The sequence below is a fragment of the Macadamia integrifolia genome, chromosome 11 (genome assembly GCF_013358625.1).
Source record: "Macadamia integrifolia cultivar HAES 741 chromosome 11, SCU_Mint_v3, whole genome shotgun sequence".
Taxonomy (NCBI): Eukaryota; Viridiplantae; Streptophyta; class Magnoliopsida; order Proteales; family Proteaceae; genus Macadamia; species Macadamia integrifolia.
Window position 1 is genome coordinate 12,745,950 of NC_056567.1, and position 12,844 is coordinate 12,758,793.

Here is a 12,844-nt window from a genome sequence, read left to right on the forward strand (position 1 = left end):
TTATAGAGTTAGAGTTATAGTCCACATTTAAAACCCTCTTTTTTTTTTTTTTTTTTAGGACTAATGAATCATGAGTTAACTAATAACTCTAAACTATTTAACGAAACTAATAATAATAATAATAATAATAATAATAATTATAATAATAATAATAATAATAATAATAATAATAATAATAATAATAATAATAAAGAAGTGATTATTGGAATCAAATGAGAATCAAATTTAAAACCTGAATAGGAATCAGAATAGTACCAAAACCAGATAGATTCGATACAAGTATCGACATCAAGAACCAAGATAGGACCTGGTCCAGTTTTGGATCAGACTAACACTCTTTGATACTGAAATTGAAATCAGACTGTATACCTGGTTCCGGACCGACTGACACCCTTAGCTACACCTGCCCACCCACGCAGGCTGCCCCACTCTCTCAAGGGTGGGGATGACTGCATCTTCTGCTTATAAATGTGAGAAGGTGAAGGGAAAAGGATCACAAATCATATCATCTGTGACAATTGAAAGATTTCAAACTCATATGTCGCTCTCGTGCCTTCTGATGATCCTAATCCTGACGAATTGGATGGTATCAGCGAGTCATGCATGGCTCGGGTTCATTCAATCGGATTAGCTTTCCAGTTGGTTTCATTTTCGGGACTGCATCTTCTGCTTACCAGTTATTTGTATTTCTTTCACCTTGCAGAGAAGTAATTGAGGATCATGGAGAAAGCCATTTTAGCTCATAGGAAGAATCCACTTCCCATTCTCTGAAAGCCAACATACTTTATAGTCTTGAAAATTTGGATGAAACTTTGAAGGTTCTAGAGGAGCTTAAAGAATATGCTCCATGAGAGAGAGCCATGCTTCATTTTGGACTGGCTTTGGATTTAAAACCATCTGCAGCTGATGTTACTACCATCAAGGTACCTCACTCATACTTATCCCTTATATTGCTGCAATGTGCACAATTGAAGATATTCAAGTTTTTCTTGATAGAGCAGTTTCACTTTAAGTAGTTGGACACTTTTTTTCAATAATCTGAAATTGTTAATTGTAACATAAATTTTGAAAAGATTGGATACTCAATTCCTATGTTTAACACTTTTTTCAAGGCTGAAATGTTCAGTATTTGCCATTTTTATCTTGACTTCCATTATGAAATTAATTAACTGCTTACCAAAGTGCAATGAGTAATTAATTGTCATTGATCTGCTATTGTAGTTGTAAATCACAACTGCAGAAACACATAGCAGCCCATCCTAGCTTGCGTTTCTATAAGATTCATTTTGAGTGATTAGAATTGCTATACTAGGTTGTCATAGTAAAATTCAAAGTGTCTGGATAGTGATGTAGAATCCTCCTTATTTCCTTAATATAATTCTTTTCTTCTTTTCTTTTCCATGCTAATCTATCCTGCAGCACCCCCAACTGGGCATAGAAGGGCCAATGGCAAACCTACTCCTAATGGTGGGTGGGGAAGGGGGAACATACCCACACCCACATCCACCCACATGTGATCGGAGTCGACCCTCAAACCTCTAGGAATCAGCTTCTACTAGCCGATTATGCTACTATACCGCACAACACACACACACACACACACACACACACACACACACACACAAAGAAAAGAAAAGAAAAAAAAAAAAGAAAGAAAGAAAGAAGACGACTTTTAACTACCAAAATGCTCTATCACCAAAGATGTAGACCCCATTTGTTTAACGAGGAGTTTGGGGTGGAGATTGGATCCACTGCTCATACAATCAGTTGGTCATACGAGTTAATATCCAACATCTGTCTCACTTTCTGTCATTACAAGGGTGAAAAGGGGTATATTTGGAAGCAAAAAAGGGAAGGTGTTGGATGTTGACTCATATGACCAAGTGATCGTATGAACAGTTGATCATTTCCCTTCAAGTCGGGATTATTGTGGAACTAGGACCCACAGGGTAATGGGGTAATCGATAGGAAAGTAAATTGAAGTTTACCACCACTCTAGGGGAAAGTTTTAGAGACTGAAAATAGGAAGAGAGAGAGAGGTTTGCACCATGGATGGGAATCAAAGTAGAGGAGGAGAAGAGGTGAAGAGGTGTCGAAGCACACAATCAACTACTGGTATTCTTGGAGTTTCTGATTTTTATTGTTCCATAGAATTATACTGCAATTCCCTTATCCACTTTTTAATCCAGACGTGCCAACAGGTTCACTTGCCAAGAAGCAATTGCAACATCTGTACACTCATGGCATTTGGGTTGAGCATTTACTGATTCATTATTTATTTCTTATGGTTGATTACTATTGGGTTCTTTGCTATGGAGGTGTCAATGCACTGTTGTAGCTCTAATTTTGTGTAAAGATAGCATTTCCAAAACTGAAAGTAGTAAATGTTTCTCCTGCAGATCCTAAGGAATAAGATTATTAGTGGGAAAAAGGTTTCCTTGTTGAAATACACAAGGTATGAAATAAGATCTATCAGTGACTATTGGTGGAGGACAGTTAATGATCACCTAGAATCTTGTGTTTCAAGGCACTATATTTTCTAGAGTTTGCATAAAAGTTTTATTAGGTCCTTTGTTATTATTCCTTGGATTTTTAGATATATGATGATTTTAGAGCTTAAATTCCCGGGTTGGTTCAAGGTCTTGTCTTCATATAGATCTAATTATGTTTAGATAAATATTATGTATTTCTTTTTTTAGCCCAATTAGGTTTAGCCAATATATTGTTAGTATTAAGAACTTAAGATATTTTGGAAAAGTTGAAGATAGGATTAAACATATTGCATGATCTTTTTCCTATAGATCAGGACCATGAGGTTCAGATATACTCTAAAAGTAAAATTACTGCTATGCAAACTATTTATGTTTAAAAATAAATAAATAAATTATACCCAATTAGCAAAGCATCAATATAATCATATATAAGACACTTGCTTGATGCAGAAACCATGGTGGCTTTCTAAATTGGTTAGGGAGGACTATGAAATGGCTGGAGAGGACCTGAAGTTGGTTTGAAAGAAGTTTAGAATGATGGAAACCTGGAATCATGGTTTTAAGTATCGGTGCGTATTGTGCCGTATCGGTAGACATCGGCACGATACATACCGATACGTTACGGAGAATTTTGGGCCTCTTTTTGTGTATCGGCGTATCGTACGTATCGTATCATGCCGTATCGTATCGGTACCAATACGTACGATACTCTACGATACGAACTTTTGAAAATCTGAAAATTTTCGAGAGTATCGGTACGTATCGAAGGTATCGTGCAGTATCGAGCCGTATTGTACCGATACGGTATGATACGGCTACTTAAGTGTGAATTTTTTGTTGTTTGAAACAAACACTTCACACTCTCACCAACGATTTTCTATATTTTGCTTCTTTCTTCCCCTTTGATTCACACACCTTTTTGGAGACTTAAATGGTAGATTGAAAGAAACACTGTGGAAGTAAATGGTTCAAAGAAGAAGAGAAACATAGTCCAAGAAGAACCTTGAAGGCTTGAACTTGAAAGTTGAAACATTTGAATAGTAAGTTCTTGAATCTTTACTCACTTTTTTCAACTTTAACCTTAGATTTTTAAGTTTTTTTATAAATCTAAGGTTCATCATACTTAGAATCACATTTTGTGCATCATTATTACATGAAATCATTGGATTTATAAGGATTTACAAACTTTTTTCAAGAGAAAATGAGGGTTTCAATTTTTTTCAAATTTCTTAGATCTACTCATGCTCAATGATTAAAAATGTTTAGATTTTTTATATCTTATATAAAAACAAGTGTTCTACAACTTCCATGGAAAATTTTGATTTTTCTCAAAAAAATATATTTTTTTAATTTTTTTATTCCGAAATTAATTTTAAAAAAAAGAAGAAAAATCCCCCCAAAATTTTTTTTTTAGAAAATTTAGTTCATTCAACTCTTAAAAATAATATCATAACTTGTAATGACTAAATACATGATTTCAAATGAAACCCACAAAAAAGTGAGGGTTTCAATTTTTTATTTTATTTCTTAGATCTACTCAAATATATTGGTCCACACTTTGTTGATTTTTTATATGTTCTTTAAAAACATTTAATCTACAACTTCTATAAAAAAAAATTTAATTTTTCTACAATGAATGGGAGACCCACTACCATAAATATTTCGACTGGGGTAAATATTGTGCCTATATTCGACAAGTGCAGAATATCATCGTAATTGCTCCTATTGAAAAAGAAGGTCCTAGCCAAGGATTTGAACCACCGCGACACTCTTCACGGCACTCATCACAGTGGCAATGGCAATGAGGAAAGAAAAAACTGTAAAAAACTCAAACCTCATCATTTTGAACATTTTCAACTCAATATATTTGTCTATCAATACGATACCCTCTACTTCAGTATTTATGCATTCTACATGTTATATAAACCTTGTTTTAACTGTTTTTTTTTATGCAAAAGTGTATAAAAATGTGTTCCCTATCCATTTATATGCGTATCTTTAGCGTATCTTAGCGTATTTTCGATACGATACGATACCCTCCGATACATATCTTAATTTTGACCCACCGATACGACGACCGATACCGATACTTTAATCCTTGCCTGGAATACTAGCTGGGAAATATGAAATTGAAAGAAAATATATATATGAATATATTCAATTTATGGACTAGCTAGAATCATTCTAGTTCTCCTTGATGACATCAAGTTTTGAAGAAATCATCATCTGAAACAATGCAACTGAATCTCCATTTTATGGACTTGGTCTGGAAAGCCAAACAAGCTTGAGTGTGCTATCTTACACAGGACAAGATTACATCTATAACAATATCAAACAAGGTTAGATCAGTACCTATACATGAAGAAGAAAGAGAATAAGAGTAGGAGTAGAAGAGAGACGTAGGATAGAAAATCCTTCTCGCAGTTTGCTAGTGTATGTTACCGGCCGTGAGAGGGGAGAACCTTCATTTATTAGATGATGGCTCAATAGAGTCATAATAAAATACAAGTACATGGCAGCACCAATGTTAACTTCTTTTTTCCTTTTTTGGTAAATATGTTCTTAACTTCACACCTTATAGCTTCACCAAGAATCCTAAACAAGCTATTAAGTGGACCTTCATACACAATTTTATTTCATGAGCAGTCAAACTTTGAAGTTGTAAGCAAAACACTACTGGCATTTAGAAGTTTGAAAGAGCTTTTTGTGGGGAGCATTTAGTCCACAAAGTCACCACCAACTTTGTGATGTAGGATTTACGAAACAGTCCCCGCTAGTCAATATAGAAAAATGATAATAACAAAATAAATCAGATTAGTTTAATTATGCTTTGTTCATTAAAGAGATTAGTTTCTTCTGATGGAAATTCAGATTGAAAATTTCTCGTTACTATTTTCAATCAGAATTTTTCTATTTATTATCCCCCTTCTCTGGAAAAAAAAAAAGCTTCAATAAAGTGGATTAATTTCACATTTTATTGCATCTACATCCTCATATGGTTATTTGGTTTTGGTTTAAATATGTACCAATTTTTCTATACACTTAAATATTGGACTCTACAATACTAGTTAATGCTCAATGCAGGTAGGAAAAGTGTATTTTAAGCTGGTGGATTATCTAGAAGCTGATCAAGCCTTTACCCTTGCTCGCTGATCATCAACTTATACTCTAGAAGGAATGGATTTATACTCACTCTACTGATCTTTATGTGTTATGTTCTAGAGTTTTTAAAAGAAGCTTCAAGAGATTAAGAAGTATTTTATAGACAAATGGAGTGGAAAGAGAGGTAGGAAGAAGGGTGGAAGAAAAGTAGAAGAGAAAGAAAGTGAGAGCAATGGAAGCTCTGGACAGCGAGCTGCCCAGAATGAAGTAGAAGAAAAAGGAGAGTCAAGGAAGTAGAAGAGAGAAAGAGAGTTGGGTAAGTGTGAGAGAGTGAGGAGGTGCAACCTGGCCTCACCTTCCCTCTTGGGTGTGTGTGGGTGTGTGTTTACAGCTATATGTGTGTGTGTGTGTGTGTGTGTGAGTAAGTTATGTACAACTATGTTTGTATGTTTACTGAATATAGATGGTGTGTGTTGAATTCTAAGAACAAAGATCAGAAAAGAAAATAGAAAAAGAAAAGAAAAGAAATGGATGCATCAAATGTTTCTCCCAAGTTATGTACAGCTATGTTTGTATGTTTATGGAATTTGCAGTATATTATCTCAATCCCAAGTTTCACTATAAGTGCAATCTAGGAATGGATGATATATTGCTAGAAGCAGTGGAACTTGTGGTGGCAAAGTTGGTCCCTAACCCTAATCTACAGTCAGCATGAAACAGTGAGGTGGGTTAATGTTTGAAATATGTATAGTCCTAGTCCTAAGGAATGCTCTATTGTGCACTAGCTTGTATTCATGTTTAAAATATGTATAGATAAAGGAACTTAGGGATGCTTTTGGGAGTTTTGGCCGGCAGCAGTAGTGGCTGGAAGACAAGGTACTGACCCTAGTGAATGGTGGGTCCTCTATGGAAAAGATCCACTAACTTGAGAAAGATAGCAATCAAGGTGCTCTCCCAAACTTGTTCTGCATCAGAATGTGAGAGCAATTGCAGTACCTTCTCACTGATCCATACCAAAAGGCGGAACTGACTAGGTCACAAAAAACTACAGTAGTTGATATTTGTGCATTATAGTATGAGATTTAAGATGCAGCACATACGTTAAGGCATGGATGATAACAGTGAACCAATTGAACTTGCTCACATTTTCCAAGAAGACTCAGATGAGGAGGAGGATCCCCTATACCAATGGATGAGGAACGAAAGTGAGCCACATATGGATCGACTTGGGGGTAGCCTGACCTTGTGGTAGCTAGTTAGATGGATACTGGCGTGGATGATTATATGTCTCAAGAGGGCTGTGTGTTTTCATAGGTACCCAGGCCTTTCGAGTCCCAAGCTACCGAGGTTGATGTGGAGCCTGAAACTGTTTGGTCACATTCCAGTGATAATGATGATGATGGTGCGGGACTTGCTAGGGTGTTAATAGTGGACCTCGTGGTGCTGGTGCTGGTGATGGTGATGGTGATGATGGTGGTAATGATGGTGGTGATAGGGGATACGTAAGAGGTACCATTACACTGAACAGAATCCAAAGCCGATGCGGTTCACAGGAGAGACTGAGTACACATGCCACACAAGACATGGACCATGGTGCACATGCCCCCACACCCTACAAGAGAGGCTATCGTCAGCGTTCATGCCTAGCGGAGAGGAGCATGATAATATGGACTCTATGGACATCTCTATTAGGAGGTTGACTGACACTCTAGGAGGCTTAAGTATGGAGAGTGGTATTTATGGGGAGCAGTTGCATGCACCGTCAGCTATATGTGGCACGGGGACCACCGGTTCAAACATAGTCATTATAATCAGTTTGGTTAGTTTGGACACCAATAGGCCACCTCTTTCCCCTCTACCTTTGAGTATGAGGGTCCGTCACACTCTCACATTGGGTTAGGTTTTGTGGATAGCATTTTTGAACCCAGCCATACATGTTGGTGTAGGTTCTAGTGCGTCAAGCACCATCCAGTAGCAGTGGATTTGGATCTAGTTCATTTCAGAGATATCTAACCAAGGATAGGGTATCTCTAGTATGTTGATGATGTTTATAGGGCTATTGTGGTAGACTTTAATATTACTTCTAGCATATACTATGACATGATCAGCCTTTGTGATTCAATCAGAGCAAAACATGCTTCGACATTAGCATCAACAATATGATGGTTATGATGATATGGCTCGGCACTCATTTCAGTACTAAGAATCTAAGTCTCTAGGATGGAGTCTAAAGGTCTAATATATTTACGTGTGTTATGTAATATATACATTATGCACCTATGTTATCATGTGGCTTATCTTATGTCATTTCAAAATTTCAATGTATATGAATGTGACTCATCAGTCATCAATAGTATTTAGAAAAGATGTCTTTTATATTCTTATGATTATGTTGTGTCATGTGTTAATTGTGGAATGTGGATTGTGGAATAGAACAGACTAGCCTAGGGTCCAAAGAGTCAGAAACTACTTACATAGGGTAGAAAGTCAAAGTACCATTTTATGTTTCATTTTAAAAAAACTGATGTTTTCGTTGTGTTTAGAAGGCCTAAAATGGGGTAAATGCTAAGTTTCAGGGGCTACAAAGGCCATATGGCCATTGAGACCAACCAACGAGTCAACCGGGGAAAAAATAGATGATCTTGGCGAGATCTTGCCAGATCTCTTTTTTTGGGATAGCGAGATGGGGGGCGAGAAGAGATCTTACACCTTGCTCTCTTTGCCCCGATAGTGCTTGGCATATTACACATGAATGTAAATGCTACTTAACTAACTAGCCCCATCCCAATTACTTGGAGTTGGGTCCAACAATTTTGCGGCTCCTTTAACTCTATTTAAGTTCAACATGTTCAAACACTAATGCCTTTTCTCACTATAACCCGATATTTTCGAGATTTCCCATCAATATATTCTCTTCTTGGATTATCAGTGCATGTTTATGTTTTCTTTTCCTTTTGTTTTGAGCAAATGAATCAATACAATCTAGACAATTCTAGCTAGAGAAAGCTTAGCAAAGGTTTACTTGTTCTTAGAATTGAAACCTCTTCAAGGATCTGATCTTGAAATCCCTTATGACATTTTATGATCTTTTAGTTTGAAGAACCAGGGAATTTCTCTCTGGGAAACTATGCCTTGTGTGCTACAAGATGATTATGTTCTTGCAATTTTTCTATATGAGATTAGACTTTGATTCACGTATATTCAATGGCAATCATGTTTGCGGGTGATGTTTTTTCAATTGACATACTTTTGGTGTAATAAGAAATGTATAAGAACTATCATGCATGATTTGGAGGCGACGAGGAACAGAGAAAAGCGAACTACACAATTCAATTGGAATGGAACCAGAGAGGCTGTGGTTTGCCAGGTTTCAAAATCTCATTATTTTTTTGTCTTATTATTTCTTTTTTATTATTTTAATTTCATTTCTTTTATTTTCTTAGTTACCAAACATAACTTTAGAGAATTGGTCTGCTCTTTTCTTTGCCTTATGGTTGTAACTGAAACTCCCCTTCCTAATAGGTAGAAAGAACTAGAAGTAAGTCTTCTGAGTAGATAAACTGATGGGTCCACGGAGGAGTTTGATAATGCTCATCCGATTGATTTCCTTCATAAGGTTTTTAAGTGGTCAAAGCAAAGAGGATTAATTTTAACTACAAAAGTCCCTTCATTGGAAGCTGCGCACACTTTTTTTTTCTGCTTTCAAAACTCTGCTCGATCTTTTTAATGCTCTAAACAATCAAACAAGTTCATGGGAGGAAAAATCTGTTGCTGTCAAAGTAGCTAATAATATTAAGAAGCAACAAAGAAATAAATGTTTGAGGAAGATGAAGAGGAACCACATTGGAGAAATCCTTTCTAAGGTGATTTATCTATTGTTCTGTCTCTTATACAGTTGACAAAATTGAGATCTCTCAGATAGTTGAGAAGATTTTCTCTTGAAGGAGACACCTCACAATGAAAAAAGTGAGAAGGAAGAAAAGAAAAGGATCTATGATGTTTCAGGTTTAAGCATAGTTCAAAGGAATTTAGATTTGTCAGATCACCTAACCTCTATTAGATTTTGAAGGAGTCTATCTGATATATTATAGACAATGGAGTGGCCAATGCATTATGTAGTTTGATCCAAAATGATCAGATCTAGCCTCTCTCCCCCCTTCCCCCTGGCCAGAGAGAAATAGAGGATTCTATCCTCTAGAATCCTTCCCCCTCCATTTTGTTCAGCTCCTCTTCTTCTTGGAACTGTGTCAGATCAAAAGCCCCTCTTGTTCTTTGGCACAAAGTCCTCTGGTTTAAAGGTCACATTCCCCACCACATTTTCACTACTTGGCGGGCTATCACCATTGGCGTCCCTACGCAGTCCTTCCTCATCTACTGTTACATTCATTCCTCCAATGCCTGTGTTGGAATGGAACTGAAGATGTTGATTGTCTCTTCTTCTCCTATCCCTTCTCCTCCATCATCTGGAAAAAAAGTCCTTAGTCGTTGTTGGCCTTCTAGCAAAAGAGTTCTCCCTTTCAGTAGAGAATGGATCTAGGTTGATATGACCTTTCGTGGCCCACCATTTGTGACATTGCTGGGAAGCTTACATTTTGTACCACCATCAGCCACCTCTAGATGGAGCGCAACCTTCGTAGATGGACGTTCAACTCTCGCTCTTATGAAAAATTTGGAATGCCATCTACTTTGACGCCAGTTCCATGCTTGCTTCCCTCCCCACCGTTGAGTTAGAGATTCCCTAAAGAACATGCTCATTATTGTCTCCTGGGGCCCTCCACCCCTTCTATCATATCCACCACTCCCCCCTGATGGTTTGCATCCCCTTGTTGCTGCCCCCTAGCCTCCCCTCCCCATACGGGCCCCCCCCCAAATTTTTTGTTTGGGTTAGTTTCCTCTTGTGTAAGGGAAAACGTATTTTTTCTTGGTCATTGGAGAGAGTGTGAGGGATTAACCCTACCCCCTTTTCTCCTTCATTCCCTTTTAGGCTTTTCATTGTAATATATCCTTTCATCTTTTTCCTGCTTATTTTCTCTCACCTATCTACCTTGCAGGGTGATGTCTCCAAACATGTCTGATGACTATGGGGGATGGGGAAAGCATGATTTCTGGAGTCGCCATCTAGGATTTGAGCCTAGAACCCTATTATGGAGCCCGATTTCGATCGAGGAATCGAGCTCAAGTAGGGGTTAAATTTCTATGAAATGATGGAACCCACGAATTTGACTTCATATTTTGATTTGTTTCAAAGATAGGGGTCCGTATCAGGTTACGAGTGTGGGAAGGTATTAGGTAGGGGTGTCAACCAGTCGGGCCGGTCTGGTTTTGGTCGGGCTTAATCGGGCTTGAAGACTTTCAAAGGCTGCACCGTGACTGCCCATTTAACTAATTGGGCTTAGTTAGTGAGGGCATGGTATGCTTCATATTCTGTCGGTCGGTCTCAGGCCATAATCGGGCTACTAAAATCAAGCCTTAATCGGGTTTTAGTCGGGCATTTACTGGGCTATGGACATGTTTAATGTTAATCGGGCTTTAACCGGTTTTTAAACGGGCCCTCTTTAAAATTTGCTGTTATATTTTAGCCCATTCATGGTAGTCCAAAAAAATGACAAGAAATCAAGAGTTAAGAGACTCAAGACCAACCATTTCATTTTTTTTTTTTTAGCTACTTCACTTTAACTGAACGAGAAATCAAATATTTGTAAAACCTTTTGATAGTTTGACATATACTAACCGAGCTTGTTGATTTAAATTCATTTACTCTCATTCAAATATATTCATCTATCTATAATTAAAATATTCTCTTAATTACCCTTCTCCATAAATACCTGTTCTAACAGTTAAATGATGCAATGGAAATTCAACCAAGACACCAAAATTCTGATCCATCATGATCCTGCAAGTATCTTTACAATAAAAATATTTAAAAACATCACAAAAAATCCAAAGCATTGATCCAACATCCTCATAATTAAAATATTTAGAAACATCATAAAAAATCCTAAATCCTTATCCAAGCATCCCACAATTAAAATATTTAGAATCATAAAAAGTCATAAATCCTTGTCCAAGTATCCCATAATTAAAATATTTAGAATCATAAAAAATCCTAAATCCTTATCCAAGCATCCCACAATTAAAATATTTAGAAATATCACAAAAAATCTTAAATTCGTATCCAAACATCCCCAAAGTTAAATATTTAGATACATGACCCAAAAATATCCTGATTTCATCCAACATTGAGTGCTTCAACATCAATCCCACTTAATAGAAAATAGATGAAGCATAAACATTAGTAAATGTAAAGATAAAAGATAGAGAATATGTCATAATCAAAGAACAAGAATGATATTACCCGTGGAATTTCACCTAACAGACTAAACATTAGTTGCAGTAGAGGCATTAGAAGATCTTTGTGTAGGCTCTGCTGTAATATTAGTATCACCACTCATATCCAAAGACAACACATCTCCCAAAGCATTAGCCAAATCACTGGCATCATCAACCGGTTCAGCTTTAAAAGTGTACAAAATGAATAAGAGGACATGTAAGATATTAAGATTATGACAAAAAAAATGTGATGAAACAACATTTGTTTAACGGATGAAAAATGTATATTTAAATTTTTAAAAATTACCTCTAAAGTCTACTCCGAACATCTAATCTCGAAGGCAAATCAACGCTTCAGCATTTGTAGGCAATAGCTTACTTCTATATTTGTCAATAACTCTACCTCCAACGCTAAAAGCGGATTCAGAAGCAAAAATTGATACTAGAATAGCCAACACATCCCGTACCATCAGAGAAAGATCACGATACTTTGCTCCTTGTGTCTTCCAAAAGGCCAATACATCATAATGCTTGATCGAATCTTTAATCATTGGCACTTCTAGATATAAATCTAATTCGGATTTATCTTGTATTACATTAGTAGTGGAACTCTCATACATGGATAGCTCCTACAAAACAAAACAATCAAAATGAATAATTTAATATATTGTATTAAAATATATATTTTAAACAACCAAAAAAATAAAAACAAAAAGAAAAAAACATAATGATTTATACCTCCCAATCTAAAACATTTCCAACTGTATTGTCCTCAATAGCATGTGATTTTAATCCCCTCTCTTCCTAAGTTATCTCCATGCACTGGTACTCTTCAAAGATTCATGCTAAGGTCAATTTCACAAGGTTAAACTTTTCCATTGCTGTTGAATCCAAACTATATATCTTATCAAAAGCATACC

The 12,844-nt window shown here is 36.5% G+C and overlaps 2 long non-coding RNA genes across 2 annotated transcripts; one reads left to right on the forward strand and one right to left on the reverse strand.

The window, feature by feature from the left end:
* Positions 1–214: 214 nt before the first annotated feature.
* On the forward strand, positions 215–6,147 carry LOC122094375. Its single transcript, XR_006144751.1, has 2 exons — positions 215–923; positions 5,577–6,147. It is a non-coding gene; the product is annotated as an uncharacterized LOC122094375 (long non-coding RNA).
* A 5,585-nt stretch (positions 6,148–11,732) lies between these two features.
* LOC122093319 lies at positions 11,733–12,545 on the reverse strand. Its single transcript, XR_006144417.1, has 2 exons — positions 12,232–12,545; positions 11,733–12,108 (listed from the first exon to the last, which is right to left on the reverse strand). It is a non-coding gene; the product is annotated as an uncharacterized LOC122093319 (long non-coding RNA).
* Between the last annotated feature and the right edge of the window lie 299 nt (positions 12,546–12,844).